Source organism: Pecten maximus, unplaced genomic scaffold, assembly GCF_902652985.1.
Source record: "Pecten maximus unplaced genomic scaffold, xPecMax1.1, whole genome shotgun sequence".
Lineage (NCBI taxonomy): Eukaryota > Metazoa > Mollusca > Bivalvia > Pectinida > Pectinidae > Pecten > Pecten maximus.
In genome coordinates, this window is record NW_022981096.1 from 2,169 (window position 1) to 10,593 (window position 8,425).

Genomic DNA, 8,425 nt, shown 5'->3' on the forward strand with positions numbered 1-8,425 from the left:
AGGTACAAAGTCGCGTTTACAACTGGTTTTCCGGGGATGTTCTATATGAATGCGGAAGTTTAACTTGATATCAACGAGGTTTTTTTATCCCATCATTGCAGTAATTTTTCATTTGTGAAAAAAAGGACCCTGCGCAAATTAAATGTTATGATGGGAGACAAATAATCATCCCCTAGCTACTACGAGGACGTCACAAAATCTCTCTCTCTCTCTCTCTCTCTCTCTCTCTCTCTCTCTCTCTCTCTACTTCTTTCTGTATTACTTCGCTCATTTTTTTCGGAAAAAATGTTGATGCATTGGCATACAACAAATGGAAGCTACGCCACTGGCTGTATGAGTTAATAAATTGATTTATTTTTATGTACTTATTTATTTATTAGTTTGTTGTTGTTTTTGTTATTTTAATTGTTGTTGAAAATATTTCAAAACATAACTATCACAATAAATACCAACAACAAAGCATACGACCCTGTGTATAAAAGATTCCCAAACATAACCTTGTATATCTCATTACACAATACACCGAACGATAACCTGGGTAAGACTGTACACTTTAAGCGGTTAGTATACATGAAACACACACATACACACACATATATATATATGATATACGCTGTCATGCGTGACTGAAATTTAAATACACAGCGACACATTAAAGGCATTATTTGTAGTGTATAACGTGGTGTGGTAGAGCTTCCGGGTGTGAGAGGGACAGACTGTGTTTACATCTGTACTATCGTGTGTGGGTTCTACTGTACTCACTACGGGTACAGCTGCTGACAACTGGATGGAGACAATTAAGGTGACGTGTTTCATTCTTCTTCTCAATATTCAAGGTAAGTAAAATCGAACGGATTTCTATTTTTCCCCGATGTGTGATTTTGATTAATAATCACAAAAGGACGGCAATGAGGAAGTGAATCTCAAACATAGGGATTGTCGATTGAAGATAAAAACAGTGAAAATCGCGTATCTTATATAAAAGATATAAATATTGCTATAACCTAAAACTACTGGTGATCGATTCCCATTTCATTTAGGGTGAAGAATGGTGTGTTAAACAAACATATTCATCCCGAGATCGACATCAGTTATCATCAACTTTTGTCTCCTAAACCTTGTCTGGATCTGTCCCTTTTCATGTTTCCCTCGAAGATAAACCACTTTTGTTTAAGGTGTTACGGTTTTTACAGTGCCAGCATCCATTTGAATGTGACGTAACCGTTTCCATGGAAACTGAACCAGACAAACATGACACTTTTTTCAACAATTTCCCCGATTAATTTATTACCTTCCTCGTTCTCAAGTTTTTTCTGAGTCGTAACAACACGTTAACGCTATTACCGGTTTTGTCTAAACAAGTAGGAACTCCTGTTTCCACAAAATAGTCAACGTTACAAAAAAATTTGTATGTAACGTATAAAGAATATGTTTAAATTTTCTTGAGATAAGGTTATGTACATCTCAAAAAAACTTATAGACAGGCTAACATTTTTTGGACGCATAATATATAATTTACTACATACGGTTTGTATTTCATACATTTTTACCAATGAATCAGCGAATTTTGAAGACTTTCTTTTTCCTTGGATTTTCTCGAAATTCTATACACTGTAGTAGACATTTGTAAGCTCTTTTACCCGATAAGTTTTACATCATTTTCCAAGCTATATATAGCGTAACAAAAGCTAGACTTCATTTGTTCTTCATGCTTACTAACACTTTCGCTTACTTTTTAAAAATGTAACGTGCGATAACTCTTGAAATTGGCTAAGGGCAATCATACAAATATTTAAATAAGACAAATGAATAAGATACAAACTATTTCCACATTTTCTTGCCATACATTGTAAAATCATTCTAGTACACTTAATATTATACCACAAATGAAGATCATGGGACGATGTTAGTATGGACTTAAAGTTTTTGAAAACTTGAAAGCGGAACAGGCCAGATATATACATATACAATTTCATGATTAGATTCCTGTTGTTGTTGTTGTTGTTGTTGTCGTCGTCGTCCTTTTTTTTTGTCTCTTAAACTGAATAGATATTTATACAAAGTGTGTCATATTCTATTTTATTTCTTTCTTTTTTTTTTATAAAAAAAAAAAAAAAAAATCCTTTCCCCCGTTTTCTAAGCACTGATAATGTAACATGTCACATGTGTAACAAATTATATGGATAGCAGGTCAAACAGGTAACACATCACATGGTTGACAGGTCAAGCAGGTAACACATCACATGGTTGACAGGTCAAACAGGTAACACATCACATGGTTGACAGGTCAAACAGGTAACACATCACATGGTTGACAGGTCAAGCAGGTAACATATTATATGGGTAGCAGTACAGACAGGTAGCGTGTCACATGGGTAATAGGTAATGCAGGTAGCAGGTCACGCAGGTAACACATCACATGGTTGACAGGTCAAGCAGGTAACATATTATATGGGTAGCAGTACAGACAGGTAGCGTGTCACATGGGTAATAGGTAATGCAGGTAACAGGTCACATGGGTAGAAGGTCAAACATATCACAGGTCGCATGTGTAACAGGCCACGTAGATAACAGGGCACACAGGTGATAGATAACATGAGTAATAAGTAGCACAAAAGCGTATGATATAGTTAACAATTTTCTTTTTTTTCCAGGTATCATTGCAAGCAATTGTTCAGATGCTGCATATTCACAAAACATACCATGTAAGTCAATTCTTATTATTGAAAGAAGGAATAATTGCCAGGTAATTAAGTCTTTATTAATCAGTGTCTTTCAAAAAGTATATATATATATCTATATAATTCTGGAATTGGTCATTAATACAGAATGACAGAAAGATGTCACTAATGTGATGACGTCAACATGCATCATAGAAATTAGCCAATAAAATACAATGTAGTTTGTTTTAAACGACATAGAAATTAGCCAATAAAAATGCTTGTTTTAAACGACACATAAATTAGCCAATCAAAATGCTTGTTTTTAACCAGGTTAAACTACACTTTATATGGGTGTATGTAACTACTATATCGCTTATTTGTTACAGGCGAATTTGCAACAATTATCATATGTCTCGGAAATTAAAGAGAAATAGTTTAAACTACGGCATGTCAATCAGATACAGATATATTATTATATCAGTTTACGTTTTTCATTATTGATGTATTATAAAAAGAAACATCCGGATGGTTATTTTCTGAGCCTTATTTTTACTGTCAGATTATCCATGCTACAAAAACTACAGAAATGACGAATCCAAGTAGAACGAAACACCATTTTTGTTTTTCTTCCTTGGCCATGCTAGTTAGAAATCGATGACATGACGTAATATGAACAATGGCGTTATGTCGTGAATCGTACATGGCGAAACAAAATGGCGGAACAAAATTGTTGCCTCGTCGCTCATTCAAAAGAAATTCTACTAACATCTAATAGGAAAATCCACCCAGACCACTAACACTAAATTTTACCTGTAATTTAGTTCAGACACAGGGGCATGTCTAGTTCTATATAATAATCAATGGCCAGAAATATCTATATATAAATAGGTGTTCCTTGTTATTTTTATGATATGATAATTTCCTGTGTTTCAAGTTTATTATTTATTGCTGTGATCACATTTAGATCCGAGGAATCATTTGAATATTTAAATTATTCAATCCAGTAATCCTGCTGATCCCTCCGATTAAAAAAACTACTTTTCATAAACAGCTGATAAACCACTACCTATAGTGTTTTTGGATTTTCACGGGACGAATTGTTGTATTACAATGTAAACATTGGAAAATGCTTGGTGAAAATGGCCAGTGTTCGAATATAGAATAAATAGATGTTCAAGGGCGCAAGAAAACTTCAAATTCATCGAGAAATTTCGATCCCTGTTGATGTAGGGATATATCCCTGTGATTTGACAAGATTATCAATGTGTGAATGACAATACCCGTCATATAATTTATCACAATTACCTATCATTTTAGCTAAAAACAACAACGATGTTTACTTATGTATTTCTTGAAAATAGAACATGGATCATAAAATAACATTTTAAGTACATATACGATTTTGCACAATGGCAATTCTATATTTTAAGATGCACATTCTTATCGGTTATTAATTTTACCATACTAAGTATAATTCCATCCATAGTTGTTCCAGCATCGAGAGAGCTACTGTATATATAATAAGACTATGTTTTTTTAGACAGAAATGTCAAATTGGAAGTCCAATATTGAAACTAAGCATATTATGCATTATAGCTTAAAGATATATTGAACTCTGGATTTTGACATTTTGGCAATCCTTAGAATCAAGAGAGTTATATACATTTTATTAAGTTTAGCACGAAAACACAAATTACCAGTGATTTCGTTGAGCGAAAAAGTCGAATAGAGCGCGTATAATTTTATTGCAAATGTCCATCTAAAATATTTTATTTGCCGATCGTCCATCTGTGATTTTCTTTATTCTAATTTTTCGCGGGTAATATAAAATCGCCTTCAGGTAATATTGAGTGTCGTGGAAACAGTGGTATCTCCAACAGTAATGACGGAATCTGTACAGTGCCAAATTCGTTATCTAAGTTTTAGGCAAGAATATATGGTCTCATATCAATATGGAACCGTTTTCCTTACCTAGCACTTAAACAATCTAATAAAAATTACTGGATATATCACGAAAATCGTTCCTGCTTTAATTAGAGATATCCGGATGTGTGAGGACGGCAAGCGTGACGTCAGAGTGATACTAGACACACACCGGAGCCCCGTTCGATTTGCACTCTTCTAAGAAGAGAAGCCTTCTAAGAAGATCGTATTCCGTTATATGCATGTAAATCGAGTAAACCGGGAGAATAAAACAAAAAATAAGCAAGTTTTTAAGTTTTCTCAAACACGATGACACAAACATGTGCATGTATGTTATAAATCCTTCTCTAGTGAAACTCATCACTCGCACACTTAAAACATGGTCGCCGCTTTGAGACGGAAGAGTAGAAGATCTTCCAGAAGCAGAAGAGCTTCAAATCGAGTTACCGGAAGATATCTTCTAGAATCAGAAGAGTGCAAATCGAACGGGGCTCTGGCCGGGGAATCAGGGGAGACAACTTGTTCGTGTAGTGTTGACTCTATAGCCATCATTAGATCTACTATATACATAGAATATTACGGTAATGGATTGAACCCAAATACGTCCAGATGTGGTAGTGAAGTGCACGTGGTAGCTATCGATGATAGAGTTGAACACAGAAAAGGACACTATCAATGCAACACGTCTCCGGTGGTACCCATTTATATAAAATATGTCCGGTTGTGGAAGTGAAGTGGTAGCCGTCGAGAATAGAGGTAGAGAAGGACACTAGGCCTATCAATGTAATACGTCCCCGGTGGCACCCGTATATGCGAGACCAGTGACTATAACATGGAATGGGATACTTGGTGGGGATTCAAAGTACTGTCTCAATGTTACAGGTAAGTAAAATTAATTTATGTATTTGTCTTCAATCACATTGTTTGAATTCTTCATGACAATATCAATAATTTCAGGTACCATTTGAAAAAAGCCAGTGTCACATCCGGTTGGCATTGAAATAAGGAATGGCAGAATTGTCTAAAGTATTCAGATTACTGCTTGCTGTTATCAGCAAGACGACAAAATAGCAAATACAGTTATATTTTACAATCCTGTAAATCACTGTTCTAGCGCAATAAACAATGTAACACATGTAACGTGATTTAGTTAGTACTAGTATATGTATCGTGGCTATGCATACGTCTGGATTTTGACATCTACATGTAATTTGTTTAGCTGCCGGTTTAGTTCGGTAAAACATGCGAAAAAAAGCGAGTTTCAGAACACAGAGAGATCATGTGGCTCAGACATGTTAAATAACCATGCTGTTATGCTCACACGTGTCTATAGCAGCTAACTTTTGTTTGATAGGATTTTACTTCATTTACTTTAAAATAGCATAAACAAAGATTATCTTTTGATCTTGAAATGTAACTGTCGGCTCTGAATGATATAAAATAATTTGGGATGTAGGGAGGCAAAAACGATAATTTTTATATTCATTTTTCAAAACCTTTATCCACAGGATCTCCTGATTTTAATTAGTGTAATTTTCCAGATATTGATTTGAATTCGAATGACTACAGGCTTATGAAGTACAAAGCAGAAGGAAAGTCCCATATATTAAAGATTCTTTTCGGATAATATCATCCTGCATATAAGCATGCTCGATATCGGATACTATCATTTTCATCACAAACAACTGTTTAATTTAGCCTCTAAATCATTTAAGTCAATAATGTAATATTAAGCTCAAAACTGTGTTCTCAAACTACAATTTTTTCAAGATGAAGTGTTATTTTACTAATCAAATTATTTCATTCTAAAACTGAGTTGAATACTTTACAAACTGGAGATTTTCCAGCCTTGACAGGTTTAAGATACCAATTAAAGTGACACACATAACTCCACTTTTAGAATCCAAGTTTGGGAATTGTTATTACATGATCTCTACTTAGAGGTGTGGAAAAAATGTATTATTTCAAAAACAAGTCAATATGTATATGTATTAGTCTGTAATAAAAATGTGAATAGGTATTTTTGATAGGATACTGATTTCAATCAAATGCCGCATTTATATTTATCACGAGATTTGCCATGGAGCCGAATTTGAGGCTATAACAACGTGCGCTGCATATAAACTACACACAGGGCCGTTATTTACATATCGAGCATACGTGAACTTTGCCTAATAATGCTAATGAGAGAATATTCGCGTAATACCCAGGTAACTGAACAAAATAAACAAGCATAGTTTACATTTAAATACTTAATTTTAAAATGTAGCAATATGAATACAACAAAACATCGATGAAATTTTAGATCGGTGAAGTTGACAAAAGTTCAAAAGCTAACCAGCAATCAATATATCCGGAAAAATCGGAATTTTCCTTTTTTAATCTCTCGTTAAGTTCCAACGAATAATTTCCTTTCCTAAGGAAATGCTCGGGTTTTGCCGATTCCACACACTTTTGTGTCATTTTTTTTTCTTTTTCAGAATCTGTCTGCGTTTTCGCAGGTCCTCGCTTGCGGCGTTCTGCCTTTTTGTATTGACTGTAACCCTCGCCGTTGCATTGTGAGAATAATTTTCAGAAAAAACTTGGTCCGGCAGCCACAGTTATTATTTTTGGAAATTCCCCGTATACTTCCATAAATACACATTTTCTTTCAGTTTCTGATTCACGATAACCTGTTGGGTATGTATCAAGTTCTAAAACTGTAAAAAGCTCAAAATATAAACATTGAGATATATGTTTCTTCGTGAGTATGTGGCTTTAAGGCATTTCAACCAGTTACTAAGTTAAGTTTGATGGAAATCTCTCAGACTAGTTAAAGCCACATACTCCCAAACAACCTAAAATTTTAGCTGCACACATGTATTAATGGCAATCCAAGATGCTCATTCACGCTCTCTTAACATTAAAATGACCACTGGCATGGACGCTTGACCGAGGGAGTCATTGAGACATCAGATTTCAGATTTTCAGATTTTATTTTTAGTCACCCAGACACATTGATATGTGTAACATGGATTACATCATGAAACAACACATGGCAAGATGGACAGTAGAACAGTGTAGATTATTTAGAATTAATTTTAGACCATAATTATAGAATATGCATGTGTATTATATATCTAAAGATATAAATCCATCGCATGGACCTAGGCCTAAATTCTATAATTTTAAAGCTTCAACGTTGTATATTGTGACGTCCGCATTCGGAATATATAATATCCAATAGAAAATCAGCCGGAAAGTGTAATATGATATGACTTGAGTTTAGGCCTGGATGCATTGTTGGTCCTGTCCTGAGGCAAGTGCCTGTGATCTGCTTTATCTTAATCATCACCAATAATCATAAATGGATAAGTCGATACATCAACTTACCACAAGGTACGTATACCAGTATATACAAATAAATATAAATAAAGTAATATTTAATGTTGCGTCTTGGCCATGTGCAGGCTATAATAATATCGCATTTTGCCTATTATTGCCCAGTTTGTAAGAATCAAAAATAGATGCAATTAAGAAGATAGTGCAGAGGAAGATTGGGGTACTGGGTGAAACCCACAAACCCATTGCAATTATAATACTGGTAACTTTGTCACACTGGACTGAGAGAGTAAATTTTACTTTCGGTTTACTTCAAAACTAAATAGTCCCAGTCCTTGCACCAATCAATAATGAATTGATATGTTGAATAAGCGATGATCTCTATGTTTCAGATGTGAAAAATGCGACGAAGATTTGCACGAAAGGGGCCAAAATACATGAGTGTATGATAGCTCAGGAAGACAAGTGGAGTATTCCGATATCGGGGGTCTCATACATACATCTGAGAGATTGAATTT

General features: G+C 34.6%; 2 long non-coding RNA genes across 2 annotated transcripts; both read left to right on the plus strand.

Annotated features, from left to right (window-relative positions):
- The first annotated feature begins 680 nt into the window (after nucleotides 1–680).
- On the plus strand, nucleotides 681–4,857 carry LOC117319913. Its single transcript, XR_004530870.1, has 3 exons — nucleotides 681–836; nucleotides 2,655–2,705; nucleotides 4,703–4,857. It is a non-coding gene; the product is annotated as an uncharacterized LOC117319913 (long non-coding RNA).
- A 69-nt stretch (nucleotides 4,858–4,926) lies between these two features.
- Nucleotides 4,927–8,394, plus strand: LOC117319912. Its single transcript, XR_004530869.1, has 3 exons — nucleotides 4,927–5,468; nucleotides 7,067–7,964; nucleotides 8,300–8,394. It is a non-coding gene; the product is annotated as an uncharacterized LOC117319912 (long non-coding RNA).
- Nucleotides 8,395–8,425: the final 31 nt, after the last annotated feature.